This window comes from Oryctolagus cuniculus, chromosome 16 (genome assembly GCF_051225735.1).
Source record: "Oryctolagus cuniculus isolate XC-2025 breed Fujian yellow rabbit chromosome 16, ASM5122573v1, whole genome shotgun sequence".
Taxonomy (NCBI): Eukaryota; Metazoa; Chordata; class Mammalia; order Lagomorpha; family Leporidae; genus Oryctolagus; species Oryctolagus cuniculus.
The window spans coordinates 11,776,932-11,788,260 of NC_142882.1; positions in this window are offsets into that span (position 1 = coordinate 11,776,932).

Genomic DNA, 11,329 nt, shown 5'->3' on the forward strand with positions numbered 1-11,329 from the left:
CTCTCTGTCTCTCTGTATCTCTCTATCTCTCTCTCTGTCTCTCTCTCTCTGTGTCTCTGTCTCTCTCTGTGTCTCTCAGTTTCTCTCTGTTTCTCTCTGTCTCCCTCCCTCCATCCTCCTCCTTCTCCTTTCTCTTTAACTCTAACTTTCAAAGAAATAAAAAAATATTTTTAAGGAAACCAAGAAAAAAGTGTCCCTCTTTCTGTATTATCAATTCACTCACAAGAATCACCAGCTAGGACATCCAGTCCTGCAAATAAGAAAATCATCAAGAGAAACTACTGCATGTGATTTAAACATGACCCCTGCTTTCCACAAAATGTGGGAACAAAGCAGAACCTAAATGTACTGAGAATGAAGCTGCATAAAAATGGAGTCTAGGGTCCAAAAATGTATAGTCACGTGAAACTGGAAACCAGCATGGGCCATGACCAAATATGATGGGGGTGCACTTTCCCATGAGTGTGCAGGCATTGTCCGTTCCTTCTTCCTCCTAAGCATCAGGCTTGTATACTAAGAGATACTGAGAACAGCCACATATCAGAGAAATTGATGATGGAAATGTGGCATGACATACACAGACACTGGGTCAAGAGAAGTATTCCTGGGGCCAGCACTGTGGCATAGTGGGCTAAGCCTCCACCTGTGGTGCCAGCATCCCACATTGATGCCAGGTTGTGTCCTGGCTGCTCCACTTCCAATTCAGGTTTCTGCTCATGGCCTGGGAAAGCAGTGGAAGATGGTCCTAGTGCTTGGGCTCCTGCACCTGATTGGGAGGCCTGGAAGAATCTTCTGGCTTCGGATTGGTTCAGCTCTGGCTGTTTGGGCCATTTGGGGAATGAACCAGCAGATAAAAGTCCTTTAAATCTCTCTCTCTCTCTCTGCAATTCTACCTCTCAGATACATAAATCTTAAAAGAAAAAGAGTAGGATTCCTTTTATTTAGAATGAAAAGACAAGGTCAGCAATGTGGCCCTGTGCACTAAGCTGCCACTGTGACACTGACTGCCACTTTCTATGGCTGGCTCAAGTCCCAGTAGCTGGTTCAAGTCCCAGTTACTCTACTTTCCATCTAGCTTTCTGCTAATGACCCTGGGAAAGCAGCGGGTAATGGCCCAATTACCTGAGCCTGTGCCTTCTCTGTGGGAGATCAGGATGGAGATTCAGGCTTCCGACATCAGCCTGGCCCAGGCCTGGCCATTGAGGCCATTGGAGGAGTGAACCAGCAGATGGAAAATTTTGCTTGCTCTCTCTGTCTCTCCCTGTAAATCTGAATTTCAATTAATAAGTAAATAAATAAATCTTTTAAAGACATCATATCTGTAACTTCCTCAAACCCCCACCCACCCATCTTATAGGGGTTGAATAATATGATGTTTCCTTTTCTTGAGACTTAACAAATTCATTCAGGAAGGAAGGATTAACTTTGTGGATATTATGTTTTTATAACCATGATGAAATTTTAATTGCAAAAATGTAGATGTGGAGGGTTTATACTTTATTTTTATTTTCTGAAGATGTATTACTAACTCATTTTTCAAAAGATTTTTATTTATTTGAAAGTCAGAGTTACACATAGAGGAGAGGCAGAGAGAGAGAGAGAGAGAGAGAGAGAATCTTCCCTAGGTTCACTCCCTAGATGGCTGCAATGGTCAGAACTGTGCTGATCCAAAACCAGGTGCCAAGAGCTTCCTTCTGGTCTCCTATGTGTGTTTAGGGACCCAAGGACTTGGATCATCTTCTACCACTTTCCCAGGTCATACAAGAGAACTGGATTTGAAGTGGAGCAGCCAGGACTCGAACTGGAGCCAATATAGGATGCTGGCACTTTAAGCCAGGACGTTAACATGCTGTGCCACAGCGCTGGCCCCGCTACTCATTATTTTTTGAAAATTTATTTGAAAGAGAAATGGTGAGAGGGAGAATTGGGGAGACAGGGAGAGAGATGGCTACAATAGGCAGACCAGGGTCTGGACCAGCTCAGAACCCAATGCCCTGCAGACAGCTGTGGCATGGACCTAAACATTCAGCTACCACTTTCATCTCCCAAGGTCACATCAGCAAGAAGCTGGAAATGGGAGAAGAGCTAGGACTAGACCCCAAGCCTTCTATATTGGATACAGACATTCAAAATGGCTGATTTTCTTTTTTTTAAGATTTATTTATTTTATTTAGAGGCAGAGTAACAGAGAAGCAGAGAGAGAGAGGAATTCCCTCCATTGGTCCACTTCCCAAATGGCTGCAATGGCAGGTGCTGGGCTCATCTGAAGCCAGGGGCCACAAGTTTCTTCCAGGTCTCCCACATGGGTCTGTGGCCCAAGGACTTGGGCCATCCTCCACTGCTTTCCCAGGCCATAGCAGAGAGTTGGATAAGAAGAGGAGTAGCCAATTCACAATAGCTAAGACATGGAGTCAATCAAAATGCCCATCAACATGAGACTGAATAAAGAAATTATAGTATATGTACTCTATAGAATACTATTCAGCAATAAAAAAAAATGAAATCCAGTCATTTGCAACAAAATGGCGGGATCTGGAAAACATCATGCTGAATGAAATAAGCCAGTCCCAAAGGGACAAATATCATATGTTCTCCCTGATTGGTGACAACTAACTGAGCTCCTAAAAGGAAACCTGTTGAAGTGAAATGGACACTATGAGAAACAATGACTTGAACAGCCCTTGTACTGACTGTCAAGCAAAAATTTGCTATTTCATTCCTTTTAATATTTTTTGTTCTACTTAATACCATTGGTTGAATGATAGAGTTAGAAACATGCCAGGGGATTCCAATTCAATCCCATCAAGGTGGCATATACCAATGCCATCTCACCAGTCAAAGTCTAAATCCAGGGTGTGTTTCACACATACAGAAGGACTCCATAAGAAACTTTAGTTCATCATACACACCAGGTATGTACACAGGTTTCACAAGAGTTAGAAGCCCCAGATAAACCTGACAATCCCAAACTGTCCAAATTCACCTTCAATAATTGCAAGATGTGTAAGGACTCACAGTGCTGCTATTTTGATTTTTTTCACAGTGTTCTATTATTTACAATTGGATTTTAGGTATTTACAATGGTGTCACCCAAAATTCTCATCCCATTGACAGTGAGGACACTGGAAATCACTGACACCCCAAATTCATCACTACCACTATTTATCTCTCCAGCACCTGTGGCAGATCTGAGAGCACCACACATCTGCAGTGTCCCCCGCACATACTCGGGGGTGATGTCAGGGATGGGTGAATCCAGAAGGGGCAGGTGTCCATGGCCTTGATGTAAGCATCTCTGCAGTTTGTGTGGAGCCTGAGGGCTCCTGGTGCATCAGTGTTGGAAGAGATGTCTGTGCGCCTTGCAGCCTGGCCTGGGGCCGGCCTTGATGCAAGCTCTGGGCCCTGTGCTGGGAGAGGGAGGCAGAGGTCTGAGGACAGAGCAGGCCAGGGGTTCCAGGCCATGGAGACTCAACTGGAACTCAGCTGGCAGAGGATGCCTCTCTGGGTGAGGCTTGGGCATATGGGAGTAGCCCAGAGTGGCAGCAGCTCTGTAGCGAGGGGTGAGGAAGAGGGGGCTGGGGCAATGAGAGGAGCAGCTCCTGGCGCTGCATTGCCTGGGCATGCCAACGGTGGCTGGGGGCCGTGGGGAGCAACAGCCTTCCTGTGTGCCTGTGGGACACACACAGCGACTGCTCCCTGGGGAACGGCAGATCCATCTTCCATGCTGATCTCCCAGGTGGGGTCAGCACCTGTGAGCAGGAGCCAGCGGCCCTGGGCAGGGAACCAGAGCCCCTCTGCTGCTGTCAGGATGTTCTCAGGGACCACCACAACCACCACATGGCCCAGTGTGAGCTGCAGGGCTGTCTGTGGGGCCAGCACCAGGCCCTCAGGTCCCAGGCGAAGCTGCAGCTCTGTTCCCGCTTCCAAGACCACCATGATCATCTGGGTGCTGGCCCTCTGCAGGAGCTGGGGGGAAAAGCCAGCAGTTAGGGCTTGTTGGGGAACAGCAATCAGGGCACAGGGCAGGGGACAGCCCTACCTTCAACCCCAGCTTCCCAATCTAGCTCTGCATGTCCATCCAGAAATGTCACTCTCATGAAACCCTTAGGAAGCTAACCAATGGACATTCCCTGGGTCCTGGAGCCCAAGCAGTTGCGTGGGACCCCAAAACTTACCTTCGGGATTCCTTAGGACACCACTTCATCCTGCCATGGCACAGCCATACCAGTGCAGCTTCTGCAGCTGTGGGAACACAGGAAAAGAAATCATGATTTTTTTTTCTTTTTCTGTAACAGGCAGACACTGATTTCTTGCTGTAATCAAGAGAGATGGAATGACTGCTGCACCCATGGACTTAAAGTAGAAAAAAAGAAAAAACAGAACTAAATGCTTCCAAAAGACTTGAATAAATATTTCTGAAAAGAAGTTTCACAGTGAACAGGTATATGAATAAATGCTCATCATCACTAATCATCAGAGAGTTGCAAACTGATGCTATAAAGAGATATCACCACACACATGTTAGAAGAGTTATTAGAAAAAAAACATAAAAAGGGGGCTGGCAATGTAGCATAGCAGGTAAAGCTACTGCCTATGACACTGGTATTCCATATAGGTGATAGTTTCAGATCTGACTGCTCCACTGCTAATACACCTGCCTGCTAATGACCTGGGAAACCACAGAAGATGTTCCAAGTGCTTGAGCCCCTGAACACACATGGGAGAATTGAAAGAAGCTCCTGGCTCTTGGCTTTGGCTTGGTCCAGCCCTAGCCATTGTGGCCATTAGGAGGAGTGAACCAGTGGATGGAAGATCTCTCTCTCTTAATCTCTCTCTCTCTCTCTCTCTCTCTCTCTCTCTCTCTCTCCCCCTCCTCTCTCCTCTCTGTTTCTTTCTGTTTGTTCCTCCTCCCCAGTATAAATTTGACTTTCAAATAAATAAAATAAAAAGTTAAAAAACACAGAAGAAATAAATGTTACCAAGGATGAAGGTAGAAAGGTAAATTAGTATAAATATAATGAAAATTGTATGATGAGAAATAGAACCTTCATATTACCCAGCAGTCCCAGTGCTACCTGTAATTATATATCTAAAGGATTTGGAATTTGCATGTGAAAGAGACATCTGCACTCCCATGTTCATTGCAACAGTATGCAAAAGTTCCAAGTGTGGAATCAACCTAAGTGTCCATCAACAGATAAATCTATAAAGACAATGTGGTCTGTACATACAATGCAATATTATCCAATCCTAACAATAAGGAAAATCTTATTACTTGACAACATGGATGAGTCTTCAGGATATTTGGATGCATGAAATACATCAAACACACACAAAAAATAAATATATCCCCTCCTCACCCCTAGGTCTGGTGTCCAAAGTCAACTTCAGAAAGATAGCTTTTGGGGCTGTCTCTGTGGCATAGCTGGTAAAGCTGCCGCCTGTAGTGCCAGCATCCCATATGGATGCTGGTTAGAGTCCTGGCTCGCCACTTCCAATCAAGCTCTCTGCTATGGCCTGAGAAAGCAGTAGAAGATGTCCCAAGTCCTTGGGCCCCTGCACCCACCTGGGAGATCCAGAAGAATCTCCTGGCTTCTGGCTCCTGGCTTCTGATCGGAACAGCTCTAACCGTTGTGGACATATGGGGAGTGAACCAGCTGATGGAAGACCTCTCTCTCTGTCTGCCTTTCTTTCTCTCTGTGTAACTCTGACTTTAATATAAATAAATATTTTTTGAAAAAAATAAATAGAGCTTTGTGATTAAAACACTAGGAAGTGGGAAACTCAGAACCTGTTAATCACAGCAGTCAAAATTAGGCAAGACCAAGGAGTTCAAGTGAACTGTCACAAATCATGAGATAACTCAGTGAACAACATGTTGTATACTTAAGAAAGTGTTGACATAGTAGACTTTTAAGTGTGGTCAACACAAGAAAAAATAAGGCAATGAAGTAAAGCTGAAACACAAAACAGTTGTATTATACCACTCAACATTGTGTACAGGTATCAAATCATTCTCTAGTAGACATACATCTACATAATTTAAAGTTATGAATTTCAAAATGAAAATACACATGTAGGACATTCTATTGTCTCTGAAAAGTGGGAGAAAATAGATATGACAACAGAAAATAAGTGATTGAGAACCAACACAGTTTCTTTCTGTTGTCATATTGAAATCACTGATGCTGAGAGCTTAGTGACTCAAGCATTCTCTATGTGGAGGGCATCAGGATGATGGGTGGGGAGCTCAGCTGTGGGGGAGGAGTAGGTGTGGAGGACAGAGTACTTCCTCTCTCTAGAATATGGCTTATTAACTTATTAATTTTTTAATTTTTTTTTTGACAGGCAGAGTGGACAGTGAGAGAGAGAGACAGAGAGAAAGGTCTTCCTTTGCCGTTGGTTCACCCTCCAATGGCCACCGCAGCAGGTGTGCTGTGGCCGGTGCACCACGCTGATCCGATGGCAGGAGCCAGGTACTTATCCTGGTCTCCCATGGGGTGCAGGGCCCAAGCACTTGGGCCATCCTCCACTGCACTCCCTGGCCACAGCAGAGAGCTGGCCTGTAAGAGGGGCAACAGGGACAGAATCCGGCATCCTGACTGGGACTAGAACCCTGTGTGCCAGCGCCACAAGGTGGAGGATTAGCCTAGTGAGCCACGAGCGCAGGGATTATTCACTTATTAATAAGGAAGCCCATTTTTTTGGCAGCAGGATACCGTGGCCCTGGGAGTGACATTAGGCACGATAATGATGAACATTCCTGTGGTGTCCGAAGTCATCTGTGACTGATGTCAGCCCTTCACTTAATGTCTACAGCATCATGTGGGAAGATGGAGCTGGGTGTTTTGGTTATTCCAACACCAACTTTTTCTAACCCTGCCAAATTCCTCAAAGCTGTCTATTCACAAAACCCTTGGCCACTGTGCATACTATTGAACAGAGCTTCTGTACCAAGATGCTATGATTGCCAAAGCCTTGTTGGACTATGATGTAACCCTAAAGGCAAAGGAGGTAGACAAGTGCAAAACATGTTTTTCCAAAGGGTTTTCCCCCATAATGGAGGACAACAGGTGCAGAGCCTCCGGCAGGTGGATCCCCTGAGTTTTTGGATGAGACAAATGGGAAGCATTGAAAATACAGGGAACCCGAGCAGCTCTGATCACAGGACACTCAGAGCCAGGTCTCAGCACTGTGTCTTGCTTTGAACTCTGCATTCTGCTTCTAGCTGTGCTCTGGTCTAGCTCACCAGACTGGCACACAGGTTGCTACAGGCAGAGGGCACACGTCAATACCTGGAGTCAGCTGTGCTCTACACAGAGCTCCACTGTCACTGCTGATTGATGAGCCCTCAGACCTGATCCAGCTCTGTGTCTCCTCCTCTCAGCTGAGACTTAAGGCTCTCACTATAGTTTGGGGAGACAGTGACATGTCATTGCCTCTGATTTTTCTCTACCTACTCCTGCAGGCTTTATCTAATTCACAGGACAGAATTGTTGAGAACTGCCATGAGTATCTGAAGCCAAGTGTCTTCAGAGATGGAGACCTAGTGCTGGGAGTGTTTTTTTTCCCCTGTACTACATGGAACCAGAAAGAGACATGATCTGGTTATCCTTTTTACTCAAGCCTGAGTATAACATGGTGGCATCTTGGTAAGTTCAAGGTGTGTGTATATGTGTTTTTTAAGTTTTATTTAAGGTACACATATTTCATTGCTTTCATATATACAGAATCAGGAATAATAATCCTTCCCTCCCTCCTCTGCCCTCACCCTTCTTCCTTTCCTATTCCTACTCCTAATTTTACAAATCTATTTTCAATTTACTTTTCCCTTATAAGATTAACCCTACAGTAAGCAAATAAGATGAGGGAAAAAACACTGTTCCTCAACAGTAATCCAAGGGCTGTAAATAGCCATCAAATTTCAAAATGTCAATTTCAATCTTATCCACTATATTTTAGATATTCTCTAGCTGTTAAGTGTTGTTATGCCTGCATTTGAGTATATGTTCATGTCTGCGTGTGTTCAACACCTCTTGCGAGTTCTGATAATTCTTCTAAGAATGGTAGAAACACAGTTCCATGAAAGCTAAGGTCCTCTCCTTTCTTTAACATTTCACTACCTTTCATTTCCATTTGCTTTCTGACTCCTTCAGAGACATAGGAGAGGCATCACAATTTTTGTGCCTACTCCATTGGCCAGGTCTCTGTAATTAAGCCCTAGGGTTCTGTTCTTGGAGTCAGTGAGATGGTTGGGACCTCAGGTCCCCTATTGATAGCACCTGTGAAGAAAGCACACAGGAGTCCTAAGACTATGTCCTGAGGCCAATGTTGGGAGGGCCTTAGTCTAGGTAGCCACTGCCGACAAGGACAATACTCATTTTGCTTGTGACTTGAAGCCATGAGGCAGACCCGGTACCCTCACAGATCAATAATTAAATCCTACTACACTGGAGGCATTTGAACCCTGATCCTGAACATCAGAAGCAAGGGAAATAATTTCCCATACATAGTTAATGGCTTCTTCTCAAAATCTGATATTTTCTTCTCCAGAAACAATGCAGAAACTGTGTGAATTCTGAGCTTTGCATTAGTGGTGTGTCTGGTAACTCAGTCACTGCATTGGTGCTTAAGGAGGGGTTTAATAAAAGGCCTGTGTCTACACACCTTGTTGGTGCCAGCAGAGGAGTTTGCTTCTCAATTGCCCCAGAGATCCACATGCTCATGTGATAGGAGAGTTTTGCAGTGTGCAATTTGTTTAAATGATGTGAGTCTGTCCTTGTCAGTTCTTTCTCGTGTATAGCACCTACTACCTCCGCAGGTAGTGTTGTGCTAGTGAGAAAGTGGGGGTGCTGATCTTTGGGTCAGAATCACGCCTTGTAATTACTTCTAACGTGTACTGTTAAATACTTCCGTTCTTTTTCACTGTTTCACTTTGAGTTTCCTTACCTCTTTGTATTTTCTTCATTGCTAGTCCCAATGTGAAATGGCACATGTGATGGAAAATGTTTCATGCTTGTGGATTCTCTGCTTAGGTGGCAGCTGATTTCTGTTTGCATTCTGCCAGTGGTGGGGCTCTGTGTAGGGATAGTGAGGACCTTCCTTGTTCATGAGTCCCAGAGGAGAGTTCTGTTTATGCCACAAGTTTAGAGGCCAAACTCTGTACTCTGCCTTATGTCCTCCAGCCCAAAACATGTCTGGCCACCCTCCCTGTGTGCTGAAGAGTGTCAACCATCATGTGCTTGTTGTGTCCTAGAATGTTCTAGGCCTCAACCAAGGTAAGCCCTGTTATAGGCAGACAGACTAAGTTTCTCCTCAATTACACTTCCATACCTAACAATATATCATGAATGTATTTCCCTATAACTGATGGATAGTGTTACTGTTTCCATGCCAACCAAGTTTTATTTTATGTTAATAATGCACACCTGTTTACTCAATGTGCATATTTAGGAAATCACTAATTGTGTGTGATTTTGAGTAATATATAATGATCATTTTTAGTTAATAAAGCTTGCATATTTTTTCTTACTCAGATAATTGGGCTAATTAATAGGACACGAGGTATGCCGTTTCATAAAACTTTCAGTGCTTATTGCCAAATAGTTGATTGTTAACTAGGAGACGTTCATCTCCCCTTCAAAATCTAAATACCTGTTTTCAGTGCATCCCCATCCCTCTGACCTTCCCTCCTGTGCTGGATAACACTAATCCATCCTTGGTCTCTGTGGAGCTGTCTATTCTGGACATTTTCTGTAAACTGATTCATGTCTTTGTGATCTTTTTGACTGGGTTTTTGGCTGCATATTATTTTCACATTTTATCCATGGAAGAGCTTATAGCAGTGCATAGTATACTGTTATCATCATAATATCATAATATCTAAGTCTGCTTTTGAAATGAAGATCTTTCTGGTGGCTCATAGCAGGCAAGAAGTATTATTTGTTCCTCAATGTTCTGGGTATTATTTGTACCATTGGCATTTTCTATAATTTAAACAATCAGAAAAAAATTCCCAAGTGGAGCAACCATAAATATTCTTTTGCCTGCAGAAATTAGTTTCCAGATTCAATCTTACTTTATCATTGGTTTTTAAAAGTTGTCCTTTGTTTCTAAAATGTTTGATAAACATGCACTGTTATTCACTTTAGTTGCACCAAATGAATATTCTAAAACATGTATATATCATAAACTGACACTATACTATATTGCATTCGTTATTATGTGAAATGATTGCATCAAGATTTGTAAGTGGAATCAGAAGAAAATAATTCCTTTAAGAATAGTAATGCCTCCAATTTGAGTTTTTTTTTTTAACTTTCATTTAATGAATATAAATTCCCAAAGTACGACTTATGGATTACAATGGCTTCCCCCCCATAACGTCCCTCCAACCCACAACCCTCCCCTTTCCCACTCCCTCTCCACTTCCATTCACATCCAGATTCATTTTTGATTATTTTAATATACAGAAGATCAGCTTAGTATACATTAAGTAAAGATTTCAACAGTTTGCTCCCAAATAGAAACATAAAGTGAAAAATGATAGATGATTTTTTAAATGATGATGAAATCAGATCAGACCTATTGTCATGTTTAATCCCAGTGAGAGTCAAGTTGGGAATTTACAATCTTTTTTTTTTTTACAGAAGATCAGTTTAGTATGCATTAAGTAAAGATTTCAACAGTTTGCACCCCCATAGAAACAAAAAGTGAAATATACTGTTTGAGTACTCGTTATAGCATTAAATCTCAATGAACAGCACACTTAGGACAGAGATCCTACATGAGGAGTAAGTGCACAGTGACTCCTGTTGTTGACTTTACAAATTGACACTCCTGTCTATGGCATCAGTAATCTCCCTATGCTCCAGTCATGAGTTTCCAAGGCTACGGAAGCCCTCTGAGTTCTCTGACTCTTATCTTGTTTAGACAAGGTCATAGTCAAAGTGGAGGTTCTCTCCTCCCTTCAGAGAAAGGTACCTCCTTCTTTGAAGACCTGTTCTTTCCACTGGGATCTCACTCACAGAGATCTTCTGCCAGAGTGTCTTGGCTTTCCATGCCTGAAATACTCTCATGGGCTTTTCAGCCAGATCCAAATGCCTTTAGGGCTGATTCTGAGGCCAGAGTGCTATTTAGGACATCTGCCATTCTATGAGTCTGCTGAGTATCTCGCTTCCCATGTTGGATCACTCTCCCCTTTATTTATTCTATTGGTTAGTGTTAGCAGGTACTAGACTTGTTTATGTGCTCCCTTTTACTCTTAGTCCTTTCATTATGATCAATTGTGAACTGAAATTGATCACTTGGAATAGTGAGATGGCATTGG